This window comes from Oryctolagus cuniculus, unplaced genomic scaffold, assembly GCF_964237555.1.
Source record: "Oryctolagus cuniculus unplaced genomic scaffold, mOryCun1.1 SCAFFOLD_45, whole genome shotgun sequence".
Taxonomy (NCBI): Eukaryota; Metazoa; Chordata; class Mammalia; order Lagomorpha; family Leporidae; genus Oryctolagus; species Oryctolagus cuniculus.
This window is the reverse complement of record NW_027208356.1, coordinates 1,285,400-1,303,148: the sequence shown is the minus strand read 5'-3', so window position 1 is coordinate 1,303,148 and position 17,749 is coordinate 1,285,400. Positions and strand designations below refer to the sequence as shown.

The window sequence follows — 17,749 nt, the reverse complement described above, 5'->3', positions numbered from 1 at the left end:
TCCCCACCAATGTCTCGGGTTATTGAGCTCACCTCCCCTTCCAGCGCCGATGTGTGGACTCGGAGCCCTGAGCGTCCCAAGTCTCCCCGCTGTTGTCTGTGTGGCATGCACTCCCCTTGGAGCACTGTCGCGCAGACCCTGGGGCTTCTGCGTCTGGGTCCCGCGACTTGGCTTCCGCGCGGTGGGTGACCTTGTTCTCCCAGTAGGTCCTCCGATTCACGCCTGCTCCATCCAGAAGGGTTTCCCCTGTATCTTTGTGGGGAATCAAGGCAGGACTGCCTGTTGCTCAGCCACCTACACCCACACCTGAGCAGTTTCTGGACCACTTCCCGCTTGCGAGGTCTCAGGCTTCCTCTTCTCCCATTAGGAAAGTATTAAGGATTCTTTACTTCCATGTAGACTCTGCCCTCTAATGGTGAACAGGGTCCTCTAAACCCACTTGTTGCACAAATGAAAACCCAAGCATTGTCTTCTCCCACAGATGGAGTCTGCTATTGGTTTTGATTTACATTTCCCTAATGGCTAGTGATATTGGGCATGTTCATCTATGTCTTGACCATTGAGATTTCTTCTTCTGAGAAACATCTATTCTGATCATTGCCCATTTCTTACGTGTACATTTTGCTTCTTGTTTGGAGTTTTTCCAGTTCTATATATGTATGTTCTGGCTATCAATCTTTTGTCATAGTCAGAGTTTTCAATGTTTCCTGCCATTCCGTCCATTGTATCTTCACTCTGTTGATTACTTTGTTGTGAAGATGTATCTTAATTTGATATGCTCAAATTTGTATATTTTATTTTTGTTACTTGTGCTTTTGGAATCTTATGCAAACTGTTGTCTCTGCTAATGTTTTACAGTTTCTCATATGTTTACTTAGGTTTTGGGTTTTTTTTTTAACATACATAATTTTATTACAAAATTTTTTTTAAAAAAACAACACAGAATGCAACATCCTAACAAAAAATCCAAATTTACAAATGATACTAATTCCTACAACTTTGCTGCGCTACCATACACAAGTCAAGAAATTAAAGAAACCATTAAATATTTAGGAACATTCAACATCAGAAGCTTTAAAATCTAACTGTATGTAGTAGCCCCTCAAAAAGCTACAACCTGCATTTTTTAAAAAAAGTATTTTCTCTACAAAGAATCTTATCAGCTATACAAAAATCTGTACAGTTTTTTTATACTGAAGCTAATATTGAGCTGCACTTGAATTCACATTCTTAGCAAAACAACTGCCTGAGCACACACGCACACTCCACACTCATCATTACAGGATAGCCATTTATTCTTCATCTTCATCCTCTTCCTCATCATCTTCATCTTCTTCTTCTTCCTCTTCTTCCTCCACATCTTCAGGTTCATTCTTCTTGTTTGAGCCTGTGGGCCTACCAGGGCCCTTCTTTCCCGCTTCACTTTTGCCCTTGGCACGGTATGCAGCAATATCCTTTTCATATTTCTCCTTTAGCTTAGCTGCTTTCTGTTCATATGGTTGTTTATCTTTGGCTGAGTGTTCAGACCGCATCTCACCCAATTTTTTTGCAGTGTCCCCAATGGACAGGCCAGGGTGTTCACTTTTGATCTTTGGGCGATGTTCAGAGCAAAAGAGAAAGAAGGCAGATGGTGGTCTTTTAGGAGCACTGGGATCCTTTTTCTTTCCCTTCTTATCACCCTTGGGAGGAACGTAATTTTTCATCTCCCTGTCATAACGAGCTTTTTCACTTTTTGCCATATCTTCAAACTTGGACTTTTCCTTTGCAGACATGGTCTTCCATCTCTCCGAGCATTTCTTAGAGAATTCTGCGAAATTGACCGAAGAGTCAGGGTGTTTCTTCTTGTGCTCTTCCCGGCACGTCTGCACAAAGAAGGCATAGGAGGACATTTTGCCCCTTGGCTTGTTGGGGTCTCCTTTACCCATGACGACGGAACGGCGGCCACCTGGTGTGAGTTGTTCCTCAGACTCCCGCAGAGCGGCCAGATCCGACGGCATTGCTTCCTTCCCTCAGCTCCGGCATGAACTCAGGATGTGAGGGCGATCTGGCTGCGACATCTGTCACCCCATTGATCGCCAGGGTTGATTCGGCTGATCTGGCTGGCTAGGCGGGTGTCCCCTTCCTCCCTCACCACTCCATGTGCGTCCCTCCTGAAGCTGCGTGCTGGGTCGAAGAGGACGACCTTCCCCGCTAGAGGAGGACCGGTCTTCGGTCAAGGGTATACGAGTAGCTGCGCTCCCCTGCTAGAACCTCAAAACAAGCTCTCAAGGTTTTGGTTTTATATTTAGACTTTTAATTAACCTTGAGTTGCTTTTACATAGTGTATGAGGTGTTGGGGTATCTTTTCAGGCTTCTACATATGGATAATCACTTTCCTTTAAACCATTTGCTAAGGGGATTCTTCTTTCTCCTGTTTGTTTTCTTTCCTTTATTAAATAGGGGTTGGCTGTAGAAAAGTCAGTTTATTTCAGCTGCCTATTTTTTCCATTGAACTATGTGTCTGTTTTTCCAACAGTGCTAACACTGCTTCTATTTTTTTTAAGATTTCTTTATTTGAAAGGCCAGATGCTTCTTCCAAGTCTCTCATGTGGGTGCCAGCACCCAAGAACATGGTCCATCTTCCACCAATTTCCCAGGTGCATTAGTAGGGAGCTGGATTGGAAGTGGAGAACCTGGTCTTCGAGCAACAACATATGGGATACATGCACAGCAGGACAAGGCATTAACCTACTACACCACAGCATCAAACCCTTCCTTATTTACTTCTGCTGTGATCTTTCATTATTCACTTTTCTACTGCCCCACAACTTGACTCATTCCTGTTTTTTTTTTTTTTTCTGGGTCCTGGAGGATGGTAGTAGGTTGCTTCTGGGATATCTTTTTTATGTTAGTAGGTACTTGGTAATCTAAAATCATAGTTTTTACTTTCTATATTTCTCTGTTAATCACGAGGACCTTCTAGATGACAGCAGAAAATGCTAGCAGAAATGAGGATATATTAATTTGCTAAGAAAATACCACAGAGAATATGATTTAAATCATGGAATTTTACTTCTCAGAGTTGTAGAGCTTGAAAATATCAGATCAAGGTGCTAATAGGCTCGATTTTTCCAGAAGCCCTTCTCTGATGTGACAGACACATCTATCATTTGATCTGCTTAAAAGCACTTTCTTCAGGTAGAGTTATGTTGGTGGTTAGCACTTCAGTGTTTGAGTTTTAGGGAGGCACATTTCAGTCCACAACAGCAAAGGGGCCCTGTGGTCTACTTCAATGACAGCCATCTCTGCGGAGGATAGAAAGTTTGAAATCAGCATTAGGATTTCTCACATTATTACTGTCAGTGCTATCTCCATCAAATGTGCATTCATGTACACACAAACAAAACTACCTGTACACATAAACACATTCAACAGTGGAAATGCCTGATGGTTGTGTACAGATAACATCAATATAATAATCCATAATATGGCCTATTAGCAGACATTAAAAGAGAATTAGAAAGAATGACAACAAAATCTGCAGTTACCTATATTTATGTCTATATGTATGATATTCAGTATTTATAGTTGCTAAAAGATGAATACTGATGTGTGGAAATAAAAGCTAAACCTTACCTTGCAATATTGCAGCCTAGTCTACATGAAAGATGTCTTCCTAAAACCATTCCCTGGGCCCACTCTGTGGCATAGTAGATTAAGCATCCACCTGCAGCACCAACATCCCACATGGGCACCAGTTTGAGTCCCTGCTCCTGCACTTCCAATCCAGCTCTTTGCTAATGGCCTAGGAATGCAGTGGAATATGCCCTGAGTGCTTGGGCCCCTGCACCCATGTGAGAGACCTGGAGGAAGCTGCTGACTCCTGGCTTCTGGCACCTGGCTTCAGATCGGCCCAGCTCCAGCCATTCTGGCCATTTAGGGGTGAACCAGTGGATAGCAGACCTCTCTTTCTCTTGCTCTCTATATCTGTCACTCTGCCTCACAATAAATAAATACATTTTTTAAAAACTTTTCCCTTTTTAAATTTCTTAATTGTTTTAAAGATTTATTTATTTATTTATTTACAAGTCGAGTTACAGACAGAGAGGAGAACCAGAGAGAAAGAGGGAGGTCTTTCATCTGATGTTCACTCCCTAATTGATTGCAACTGCCATAGCTGTGCTGATCCGATGCCAGGAGCCAGGAGCTAGTTCCAGGTCTCCCAGATCGGTACAGGGGCCCAAGGACTTGGGCCATCTTCTACTACTTTGCCAGGCCATAGCAGAGAGCAGGATCAGAAGTGGAGCAGCTGAGTATTGAACCGGCCCCCATATGGGATGCTGGAGCTTCAGGCGAGGGTGTTAACCTGCTCCACCACAGCACCAGTCCAACATTTTAAATTTCTGATACTCTAAAGTAGCAAAGGACTGCATTACATCTAGGAAAGATGTATTTAAAAATTATAAATCTAGTGCATTTTAGCAGAAGTCCTAACAAATACTTCTGATTTTCTCAACATTATGTATAAATAAATGATAGAATGAGTCATTGTCAGATTAATAGAAGGAGTTTGAGAGGATTGTCTCTCTTTCAATTGTGTTGAATAGTTTGAGAAGCATTAGTTCTTTAAAAGACTTGTAGAATTCAATAGTGAGGCTGTCTGATCCTGGACTTTTGCTTGTTGGGAGGGTCTTTATTACTCATCCAATCTCTGTCTTGGTTTTTGATTTGTTTAGCTTTTCTATGTGTCTTCATGACTCAATTTTGGTATATTGTGTATGTCCAGGAATCTGTTGATTTTTCCTCTAGGTTTTCCAATTTGTTAACCATCACAACAGATGCCCGCATCATATATTGCAGTGCTAATCTGAGTTTTGGGTACTCCACTTCCAAATCAGTTTCATGTTAATATCCCTGGGAAGCAATGGATAATAGCTCAAATTCTTTCCTTCTTGTCATCTAATTTGGAGAACTGTAACCTCAATGGGGACTTGAAACCTGGTCTTGCACAGTGGTAGCCATATAGAAAGTGAACCAGCAGATGGGAGATCTCTCTGCTTCTCTTTCCTTCTCTCTTTGTCTCTGTGTCTCTCTGCCATTTTTTATCATATTAAAATATTTAATTACTTATTTGAAAGAGTTACAGAGAGAGGGAGAGACAGAAATCTTCCACCACCTAATTCATTTTTGAGATGACTTTAATAGCCAGAGTGTGGCCAGGTTGAAGCCAGGAGCTTTTCCTGCAATGTGCGTGGCAGCATCCCAGCCACTTGGGCCAACTTTCCCTGCTTTTTCAGTCCATTGGTAAGGAGCTGGATCAGAAATGGAATAGCTGGTACTTGAACTGGTGCACGTAGAGGATGCCAATGTAACAGATAGCAACTTTGTCCACTGCACCACAACCACCAGCTCCTCTTTCTGCCTTTCCAATAAATAAATCTTTTGAAAAAGAATTTAAGGTAGTAAAAGTAATCATGACTGAGCAATGACAAATTTATTGAAGTGATCGACTTTCTTAAAGGTCTATTTATGAATTTGAAAGGCAGCACTAGAAAGAGAGAGTGGGAGAGATGGATCTTCCTCCTGGTTTGTTCGCTCCTCAAATGGCTGCAGTGACTGTGGCTAGGCCAGACTGATATCAGGAGCCAGGGGCTTCTTCCAGGTCTCTCACATGGGTGCAGGAGCCCCAATATTTGAGTCACCCTGTGCTGCTTTTCCAGACACATTAGCAGGGAACTGGATCCGTTTGGAGCATTAATGTCTATGATACTCTCCTTGCAGTTGAAGGATTTAGAATCCATTTCAATTATGGGTGGGCCAAGTACAACAGCTCCCAATTGTCCAAGGTTTGGATTAGATGGGTTCTGAGAAATTTTGTTAAAATAGTTATTAATCATAACTCTCAGTTTAAGCTTTTCTTACCAAATTTTCATGTTTGCTGATGTTTATATCTATGGGAAAATTGGGTCTCTGGATTGTAACCAATGAAAGCATCCAGACTAACAGTAATAAGGTCAACAGTCAGCAGAATGATGTCCAGCTGAACTGAAATAGCTTTTCTTATTTGGTAGAGGGGTTACCTCCTGCATTATACTGACATACTGACATAGACAGTAGATATTGGAGCCTGTCTCTTCTGCCAAATGGAGAATGCCGCATTTTGATCCATCATATATATATTTATATATTATAATATATATTATATATTTCTATACATAATATAGAATTACATATAATTATCATAAATATATAATATATAATTATATATAAATATTATATATGAATTTATTTATATATAAATATATAATTATTTCTGATCCAGCTCCATACCAATGGATTGAAAAACCAGTGAAAGATGGTCCAAGTGCCTGGGTTGCTGCCACACACATTGGAGGAGGAGCTCCTGGCTTCAACCTGGCCACACTCTGGCTATTGAAGTCATCTCAATAATATATATATATGATATATATAATAGTTATAATAAATTATATAATATTATCTGTTTATAATTATTATATATTATATAATATATGATAAAGCATAATATATTTTATATATGAATATATTTATATACATAAATATATATAAATAAATGTAAATATATATATATATAGAATTTATTTACGTATTTGACAGGTGTACTTACAGACAGTGAGAGGAAGAGACAGAGAGAAAGGTCTTCCATATGCTCATTTACTCCCCTAATGACTGCAATGTCTGCAGCTGGGCCAATCTGAGCTAGGAGCTTCTAGGTCTCCCATATTTTGGCAGGGACCAAAGCACTTGGAACAGCTTCTACTGCTTTCCCAGGCTATTGCAGAGAGCTGGATGGGAAAAGGAGAAATGGGGACTAGAACTGGTGCTCATATGGGGTGCCAGCACTGCAGGTAAAGGATTACACCACTGCACCACAGTGCTGGCCCCAGTCTATCCTTTATTAAGGAGATCTCAGTAATCATGTTCAGGTATTGCTGTCCTATATTCATGGCCAAAGTCCTAGCAGGCAACATGGTTTGGAGAATCGTAAGCACAAGGTGTGTAGGAGACTTCATTTCTCATACAGCACAGTTAATAACAAGGTTCCAAGAGGGGAAATTACTTGCATCATAGTCTTTGAGAACTAATGGACATCACAGGTGATCTAAAGAATTTAGAAGGTTTGTGAGCCCCTAGAGTGAAAAAGTCACTGGGAGCACAAGGACAGTGCCTAGAGTTTATTTTGATGGATTTTAGCCCCTTTCATTGGAGGGAGGCCCGAAGAAGCTGGACTGATTAGTAAACCTCAGAAGTGTCTTTTCAATGTGAAGGCAAACTGAGACTGAGGGGTTTTTGGAAAAACGTTGAACAAAAGACATTTCCCACACGTGGTTAAGACACATCATTTATCTACTGATTTTCATCAGATCTGTTAACATTAGGTATAAGGTACAGTGGACATGGTGGATGGCATATAGCAATATGATTTTAGTAATATATCATGAGGTGCTTTTTTTAAATGGATTTAGCAGGTAAAATTGGGCTACCTAATGGGATGTAGCTGGAATAATCACCTTTTTGTTAAATAAATCTGAGGTAATAAATGTTAGTGTATGAAGACATTGAGTTTTCTTTTATTGGGCCTTCTTGGTTATTTTAATCTGGGATCTGCGAATTCTCATTTTCTTTATTTTATTCCTCATCATGTCGGACCAACTCTGCTGCTTTGGGGATTTTTTTAGTACATCTGATATTTGGAAATTTAGACAATAGTATAGTTAAAATGAGATGTACCAAGTAAAGTATTTATTTTTATTCTGATACATATTTTGGAATTCTTCTAAAATTCCTATTGAGTATCCTTGTTAAATTTAGTTGCATCCCAGGTTAAGACTTATTGGAGGCAGGCTCCATGGCTCAATAAGCTAATCCTCCACCTGCGGTGCAGGCACACCAAGTTCTAGTCCTGCTGGGAGAGCCAGATTCTGTCCCAGTTGCTCCACTTCCAGTCCAGCTCTCTGCTATGGCCCAGGAGTGCAATGGAGGATGGCCAAAGTGCCTGGGCCCCGTACCTGCATGGGAGACCAGGAGGAAGCACTTGGCTCCTGGCTTTGGATCAGCGCCATGTGCCAGCTGCAGCACACTGGCCGCAGCGGTCACTAGGGGGTAAACCAACAGAAAAAGGAAGACCTTTCTCTCTGTCTCTCTCACTGTCCACTCTGCCTGTCAAAATAAAAAATAATTTTTATAAAAAGACTTATTGGAGCCACTTTAGTGATTACACCCATGAAACTTTGTTAATAAATGCAAATAGAACCTGGGAAAATTGATGTATATCTTATGCTGTAGAGACTTAAGATTGAACATCTTTTTTATCTTTTTTAATTATATAATTTAAAAACAAAATTTAGATTTTTTTTTTTTACTTTACTAAGTCACAGCTCTGGCCCCATTAATATGACTTAACAATGTTTTTTCCTCTCAGACTTATCTCTATTGTTTCAGTTAACTGCATGCCTTTTCTTTACATTCAGATTCCCTCAGCTGTCAAAGCTTATTCATCTTAATTCTGTTGTTCCTATTTCCCTCCCTTTTATTCTGTCCCTAGGCTAATTGAGATCATGATTCTCCATTCCTTCTGTGTGGTGTCACAGTAGGCTTGAAGTGTTCTTTTTCTCTTCTGATTTCTAAAGAAAGAAATTATGTATTCCCCCAGTTTAGATATTTTAATAATGCACTCTAAAACAAAGGTTAAATGTTCTTAATTTGACAAGAATTTTCGGGGCCAGTGGTGTGGCATAGTGGGTAGAGCCACCACTTGCAGTGCTGGCAGCTCATATGGATCCAGATCTCTGCTATAGCCTGGGAAAGCAGTAGAAGATGGCCCAAGTCCTGGGCCCCTGCACCCATGTGGGAGACCTGGAAGAAGCTCCTTGCTCCTGGCTTTGGATTGGCACAACTCTGGCCATTGCAGCCAACTGGGGAGAGAACCAGTGGATGGAAGACCCCTCTCTCTTCTCTGCCTCTCTCTGTGTAATTCTGACTTTAAAATAAATAAATAAATCTTTTAAAAAAAGATTTTTTTCTAATTTTAGATTTGTTCTACTTCATTGCCACTTCAGGGTGTGTGTAAGGAGTGCATATCCAGTTTTTCTATTTTGGAATTTGGGGATTTTGTATTAGCTCTGCTGTGTATTCATTTTTCTTGAGCATTGGTGATATCTTCTCCTTAGTTGTATTAAGAGAGAGAGCAATAGCCCTCATGTCTTTTTAGGTAAGTAAGACATATTAAAAACAGAGCATTCAGTATACATTCATAGTATTTTGACTTGTTCAATTGATTTTCCTGACCTCCCTTGGATATTCTTGGTCTTTGCTGTACAACTTTCTATACTCATTAATTCTTTGATATTCCCAAATCCAGAAAATGAATGACTCAACAGCTGTGTTCCTGTATTTGCTGGGATTCAGGGTAAGAAGCAAAGTGGAGGTGTTCAGGAATCTAAAGTTACATGCTACATAGCAAAGCACATCATTTCCTATACAAAGTGACTGGGAAATCCAGAATCTTTTGCACACATATTGGATCCTGAACTATTACTGACCTATTCAGTAAGATTTTAATGTATTTATTTTCTGTGTGTGTGTTTGTATTTCTAAATAAACTCTGCTGGGCTACTTAACATTAACATGTATTGCAGAATTCTTTCATCAGTTTTTACTTTTAAAAAGTTTCTCTTTCAGTTTTATGGGAGAGGGTAGAAGTTTCCTGCTATGTAACTGAAAATTCATTCATTCATTAAAGTTAAAAATATTTGTTGCAAATTGGTAGAATACTATTAATTCTCATGTGATTTACATGAAACTAAATACATTCTCTATTTTGTTTTGCTTAAAATTTCCGCATGTGTGGACTTCTTTTTTCCTTCTTGCCCCAAATCCCTTTTTGTATTGGGATGGCAAATGGGTTTTACACTGGAGAAAACATGTTATTTTGGCAAAGAAGTACTTAGCCTTCCTGCTTCAAGTATTCAAATATTGCATTGGAAATCAGTATATTTGTTTACTGTACAAATGTCCTTCATACAATTTTGTAATCTTCTGGGATGGGAGAGGAAGCAGGAAATAGGAGGATTATGGGTGGGAGGGATGTTTTGGGGGAGGGGAAGCCACTGTAATCCAAAAGCTGTACTTTGGAAATTTATATTTATTAAAAAAAATTAAACAATTTTGTAATCTTCATCTTCCTTTTTATTTCATCCTTTTTTTAAAAAAATTCATTTATTTTACTTGAAAATCAGAGTTACACAGAGAAGGAGAGAGAGAGAGAGCAGTCTTCCAACCGCTGGTTCACTCCCCATTTGGCCACAATGGCTGGAGCTCTGCCAATCCAAAGCCAGGAGCCAGCAGCTTCTTTTGGGTCTCCTATGCAGGTGCAGGAGCCCAAGGGCCTGGGCCATCCTCTACTGCTGGATAGTAAGTCTTACTTGCCTAAAAAGATGGATAGTAATTTGAGTAGCCAGGACTTGAACTGGCACCCAATTGGAATGTCAGCACTGCAAGCCACAGCTCTACTTGCTACTCCACAGCATCAGCCCCCTAAATTCTTATGAGTATTGCTACACGATTGGAATTTATAATTGATAATGCTGAACAATTGAAACTGTCTTATTTACAATTGTAGGACTGGATATGGCAGTTCTACTTGAAGTAAAGTATGTAGCCTGCTTATTGTATGATTTTCGGAAAAGCATGTATTTATATATAACAGCAGATCTGTTAATCATTTAAAAGTGAATTGTCATGATTACCCAGATGTAAAGAATGCAATATGTGCTAATGAGTTAGCAGTCACAGACATTTAGAATTAGAGGGATTTTAGAACTTTTTCAATACTGCAGTTTTTATGAAAAACTAATAATTTTTTTTATTTGACAGGTAGAGTTATATACAGTGAGAAATCAGAAAGGCCTTCCTTCCATTGGTTCAGTCCCCAGATGGCTGCCACAGTTGGAGCTGTGCCCATCCAAAGCCAGGAGTCAGGTGCTTTCTCCTGGTCTCCCATCCGGGTGCAGGGCCCAAGCACTTGGGCCATCCTCTACTGCCTTCCCGGGCCATAGCAGAAAGCTGGACTGAAAGAGGAGCAACCAGGACTAGAACACTTTGCCCATAAGGGATACCAGCACCACAGGTGGAGAATTAACCAAGTGAGCCACGGCGCTGGCCCCCGATAAATTTACTCTTAACAAAATATCAAAATATCTTATTTAGTATAAAGTTAGTAGTGAAAAGAGACTACCTTGTTGAACACAGAAATTTGAGATTATATTTCTTGGTATTAATTTGCATCTTAAGGCTTATTGCCTAGTTTATTTCAATATTTCAATCTAATATTACTAATAATATCTTGTACTTAGTGGTTCACTGTGTGCCAGACAATATTCTTTTGATTTTTTAAAAGATTTATTTATTTATTTATTTGGAAGTCCGAGTTACACAGATAGTGAACAAGAGGAAGAGAGAGAGTTCCTCCATCTGCTTTTTCATTCCCCAGATGACCTAAAAGGTCAGAGATATGCCAATCTGAAACCAGGAGCCAGGACCTCTTCAGGGTCTCCCATGCAGATTCAGGGGCCCAAGGACTTGGGCCAACTTCCTACTGCTCTCCCAGGCTATAGCAGACAGCTGAATGGAAAATGGAGCAGCCTGGACTTGAACCGGCCTCCATATGGGATGCCCCCACTGCATGCAGTGGCTTTACTAGCTACACCACAGCACTGGCCTCAAGACAATGCTCTAAAATGATGCATTAATTATTCCCAAATATTGAAAAGTGGCATGGTACACATTTGAATGTGTTGTTTTGTACTAGTTGTAGAAAGAGTTTAAAATATATTTATATTTAAAAATGTAAGCTTTGATCTAAAGGTTTACTTTCCCTTAAGGTGCCTGTTTGGAAACTGAGAGATCATTGAAGTCTCAAGATAGAGTACAACTGATCTTATCCAAGCCTCCTTTATCACATGAGGATGCTAAATGCCAAGCCCAGAGAAGTAAAGTGAATTGTTCAAGGTCACATAGGTAAGTTGTGGCAGGGATAATTCTGTATTAGCATTAGGTATCCTGATACATAGGCCACTGTTCTGTCAATTTTGTACTCCTTCTGGAGTTAAAGATTCTAAGTTGTGGAAAATTGAATTTGGAAATTTAGTGGTTGCTATGTTGTTATGGTGAGAAATTTCTGTGTATAGCTATGAGTTGCTTAAATTTTCTTCAATATATTTTTCTAGTATGTTTGCTATTTATTTGAAATGTATAACAAATAGCTTCATCTATTTGCCAAAAGAATTTTTTAAAGATTTATTTATATTATTTGAAAGTTAGAATTACACAGAGAGACAAGGAGAGGCAGAGAGAGTGGTCTTCCATTCACTGGTTCACTCCACAGTTGGCCTCCATGGCTGCAGCTGTGCTGACTGGAAGGCAGGAACCAGGAGCCTCTTCCTGGTCTCCTATGCAGTTGCAGGGGCCCAAGGACTTGTACCATTTTATAGTGTTTCCCAGGCCATAGCAGAGAGCTGGATAGGAAGTGGAGCAGCCAGGTCTTGAACTGATGCCCCTATGGAATACCAGCACTGCAGGTGGCAGCCTCACCCACTATGCCACAGTGCCAGCCCTTGCCAAAAGAATTTATAGAAGCTATTCCATATATACACTTAACAATTATTTAGTTACTTGACATGAACTATCCCTGCATATTTGAAAATTTTGAATGGTATCACTTGGGTTTTAAGAATGTTATATTTTAGGTCTCTTAATATTTTTAGTGATGATGTTTTAAAGGCCCTTCCTGTTTTATGAAAAATGATAAGGATTTTGTTTTACAATGGCCATAGTATTACTACTTAAAGCAATAGATTAAATAAAACTTTTAAACAAAGTCATTTAATACTAAATTCTAACACACTGGTATATTTTAAAGTGAGAAACTGGATTTCTTTCAGATATTCTAAAGAAGAATGATAATCAAAATTGAAGACATCTACAGTTTTTAATCACTTGTTTTAAATATTGGTCATAATGGTCCAATTTTGAGTTTAATTTTAATTAGCTTTTAAATGATTCAATATGTTTTATAGAAAAAATTCGGAGAACATAATTATATACTCAACCTCCCTCCCTTCTTTTTCCTTCTTTGTCATTTTTTTTAGCTTATGAAATGACATTTTCAGTTTACATTACATTAAAAAGGGTTGTTGAATCAAGGGACAAGTTTAACAGGCAAAAAGCAAAAAGATCGTAATTTAGAGGGAATACAGACAATGGCTCTAAACAATATTTGAATATCACATCTAAACAATATTTGAATAAATTGATAAATATTTTAATTTCTCCTACTAAAATGCTCAAAGTCTTTAATTATTTATCAAATATTAGTGCAAAATTATGGATTTAAATGATCCCAAAAAGTGATGAATTTTTGTGTAATAAAGTCCAATTTTTGTCAAGGCTTTTTGACAGTCTCACAGAAAACTTATGTTTGTGAATGGGAAGAATAATACCAAAATATCCATACTACCAAAAGCAATTTGCAAATTCAATGCAATCCCAATCAACATACCAACGATGTTCTCAGAGCTAGAAAAAATGATGCTAAAATTCACATAGAAACATGAGAGATGCTTAACATCTAAAGCAATATTATAAAGCAAAAAAAAGCTGGAGACATCACACCATATTTTAAGACATATTACAGGGGTCAGCACTATGACAAAGCAGGTAAAGTCACCGTCTGCAGTGCTGGCATCTCATATGGGTGCCAGTATGTTTCCCAGCTGCTCCACTTCTTATACCCCTCTCTGGTATAGCCTGAGAAAAAAGTAGAAAATGGCCAAAGTCTTTGGGCCCCTGCACCTGCATAGAGACCTGGAAGAAGCTCCTGACACTTGGATTCAGATCAACAGAGCTCCGGCCATTGTGGCCATTTGGGGAGTAAACCAGTGGATGGAAGACCTCTCTCTCTCTCTGCCTCTACCTCTCTGTAACTCTGCCTTTCAAATAAATATACTGCAAAAAAAAAAAAAGAAGAAGTGTTAGCACTGATATAATAACAGACACATAGTTCAATGGAAAAGACTTGGTAGCATAGAAATAAACCCAAATTTCTACCAGCAACTCATATTTAACAAAGGAACTAAAATGAACTGGAGAAAGAAGAATCTCTTTCACAAGTGGTGCAGAGGAACTTGATTATCCATATGTAGAAGCCTGAAAAGAGACTCCAACATCTCTTACACTATGTGAAAGTGAACTCACAGTGAATTAAAATGTAATCATAAGACCCAAACCCAAGTAAACATAGGGAAACTCTAAATATTGTCAACACACAATAGCTTTTGGGTAAGATTCCAATAGCAATAGTCACAAAAATAAAAACAGAGACATTTGAGTATATCCAACTAAGATACTTCTTCACAACAAAGTAAACATCAGAGTGTAGATACAATGAACAGATGGCAGGAAAAGTTAAAACTCTGAATGTTTACAGATTTCCAGAACATTTACCTGAATTGGAAAAACTCCAAAAAATACAGTGAAGAAACAGGCAAGGATCTGAATAGACATTTCTCAGAAGAAATGTACATGGTCAAAACATGTGAATATGCCCGATGTCACTAGCCATTATGTAAATATAAATCAGAACACCATATCAGTCTCCAACACCTGTGGGAGAATACAACACTCAGGTGTTTGTGTGTGCAGCAAGTGGGTTTAGAGGACCCTGTTCACCTCTGGAGAGCAGAGCCTACAGGGAGGTAAAGAAACCTTACTGCGCAGGGGCATGCTAATCTTCTCTGTATCATTCCAATTTTAGTATATGTGCTGCCGAAGCGAGCACATGTGCTGCCGAAGCGAGAAAGAGATGAAAAGAATTTATCTCAGCTAGCCACTAATATTCAAGAAACAAGGTCTTCAGGAAAGCCAACTCAACTGACATTTTCATGTCATTGTTAAATAAAGGAAAAATTATCTAGGTTCAGCAATACGTAGTTTATAAGAGAAAGACTACAGAGTAATTTCCTTGGCATAGAAATAACTTTTTTTTTTTTTTTTTTTTTTTTTTTTTTTTTTTTTTTTTTTTTTTTTATCCATGAGGGCTTGCTATCACCACCACACACCCACATCCCATATACAAATGCCTGGCTTGAGTGGTAGCTTCTCTGCTTTGAGGCAAGTTTCTGCTAGTGTGCACCCTGGGAGGAGACGGAGGATGGCAGAAGTGCTTGGGTCCCTGCACCCAAATGGGACATCCAGAATGAATTCCCAGTTCCTGGTTTTGGCTTGGTCAAGCTTTGGCTATTGCAAGTGTCTGGGGAGTGAAGCAGTGGTTCCCTCTTCCTGTCACTCTGCCTTTCAAATCAATAACTGTTGTTGGTAATGACTAATAATGATATTCACTGATTGTCAAATTTTGAATCTATTAATTATAGACAATTCTCTTTGTATTTTTAAACTTTCATAATGTTCTGTAGCCAATTTCATCACTAGAAATAAAAACTTTTCCTCAAAAAAAAAAAAAAAGAAACCTTACTGCTTTCCTAATGTGCTTATTAAGTTCTTGACCAGCGCCTGTTAGTCTTGCCACAAACTTTCTAGTCTTACTACTTTCCTTCTTCTTCTTCTTCTCTGTGACTTGTAAAATAGTATACATTCTATATACTGTGGATACTTTTGATTTATTTTATTCCTTCGGTCTCCTATGAAGTTCCTCCACAAAAGCACAGCCCTCAAAATATTCATTCATTTATGCAGTCTGCAGATTTCATGAGCTACTAAATTCCAAGTAGTATGTTAAAGGCAAGATCTGGGCCTAAGAGAAAAGTGGTCTAAATTCTGTGCCTAGAAGAGGATTTGGGACATAGTAGAACTTCAGTGAAGTGCTATGTGAATGACATGCACTCATTAAATGAGTAATCTAAAGCATACACTTCATTTAAGCAACACAGCAGCCCTACTCACCTCAGGTAGAGCAATTGAGAGGAATAATGTGAACAAAAATAAGACATCAATAAGTTGAATAATAACAGAGAAAAAACAAAATGAGATAGATGCCAACATTACTGAGCTATTTTTGAGGAATTAAATTGATAGAGGGGCTGGCATTGTGGCCAAGTGGGGAAAGCTGCAATCTGTGAGGCCAGCATAACATCTGAGTTCCACTTTGAGTTTAGGAATCTCCACTTCCAATTTAGCTCACTGCTAAACACCTGGGAAACCAGCAGAAGATGGACGAAGGACTCAGGTCCTTGCCACTCATGTGGGAGACTTGGATGAAGCTCCTGACTCCAGCATGCCCCAGGCTCAACTGTTGAAACTCTCTGGGGTGTGAGCCAGCAGATGAAAGCTATCTATGTCTTTCCCTCTCTCTCTAAATCCACCTTTCAAATAATAAAGATTTAATAAACAAATTAACTGATTTCAAAATACACAAAAACATGAACAATACTATATCATTTTTATGCCAAACTGATAAAAAATAACAAATGCTAGAGAGCACATGGGAAAAGAAAACCACCATATATGGTAGGTGAAAACACAAGTTAGTACAGATGTTATGCAGAACAGTATGGTCATTCCTTAAAAAGGATAAAAATTGGGGCTGGCGCTGTTGTGCAGTGAGTTAAAGCCCTGGCCTGAAGGGCCAGCATCCCATTTGGGTGCCAGTTCTAGTTCCAGCTGCTCTTCTTCCAATACAGCTCTCTGCTATCTCCTGGGATAGCAGTAGAAGATGGCCCAAGTCCTTGGGCCCATGCACCCATGAGGGAGACCCAGAGGAAGCTCCTGTCTCCAGGTTTCAGAATGGCATAACTCTGGCCTTTGTAGTCATCTGTAGAGCGAACCAGCTAATGGAGGACCTCTCTGTGTCTCTACCTCTATTGTAACTCTTTCAAATAAATAACAAAAATTAAACTAAGATAAAAATTGACCTACCATGTGAGAGTTATCTTGCTCTTGGCTATATAGAATAAGGAAATTTTATTAGAAGGAAAGGAGGAGAGCATATCAAAGATACAGCAATTTTCCCATAACACAGCCACTATAACACAGTTCACTGCAGCCAGGATGTGAAACCAATCTAGCTGTCCATCAGTGAAAAACAATGGACAGGGCAACCTCTTTTAGATACAAAAAAAGAACAAAATATTATTAAATTAATTGAAATAAGCCAGAAGCAGGAACACAAATGTCACCTGGTCCTTGTCACATGTGGAAGTGAAAGAAAATAATGGATCTGAACACAGAACTGTGATTACTAGAGGCTGAGAAGGGAAGCAGCTAGGGATAGAGGGGGATTGGATAATAGGTATCAAAAATCAAAGAGGCAGAAAGAACTTCTGGTGTTCCATAATATAATGAGATGACTACATTCAACCATATTAGGTTCTGTGTAAAGAACTGAAGGAGAGGAGCTGGTAGTCTCAAATCATGGAGAAGAATTAGAAACTGTAGTTGCTTGGGGGCCAGCATTGTGGCACAGTGGGCTAACACCCTGGCCTGAAGCACCAGCATCCCCTGTGGGTACCAGTTCTAGTCCTGGCTGCTCCTCTTCTGATCCAACTCTCTGCTATGGCCTGGGAAAGCAGTAGAAGATGGCCCAAGTCCTTGGGTCCCTGCACCCAAGTGGGAGATCTGGAAGAAGCTCCTGGTTCCTGGAATCAGATTGGCAGAGCTCCGGCCATTGTGGCCATCTGGGGAGTGAACCGGCAGAGGAAGACCTCTCTCTCTCTCTGCT

At 39.3% G+C, this 17,749-nt stretch overlaps 2 pseudogenes; both read right to left on the bottom strand.

Annotated features, from left to right (window-relative positions):
* Positions 1-1,011: 1,011 nt before the first annotated feature.
* Positions 1,012-2,600, bottom strand: LOC138848329 (high mobility group protein B2 pseudogene; annotated as a pseudogene).
* Positions 2,601-14,786: 12,186 nt separating this feature from the next.
* On the bottom strand, positions 14,787-14,854 carry LOC138848335 (U6 spliceosomal RNA; annotated as a pseudogene).
* Between the last annotated feature and the right edge of the window lie 2,895 nt (positions 14,855-17,749).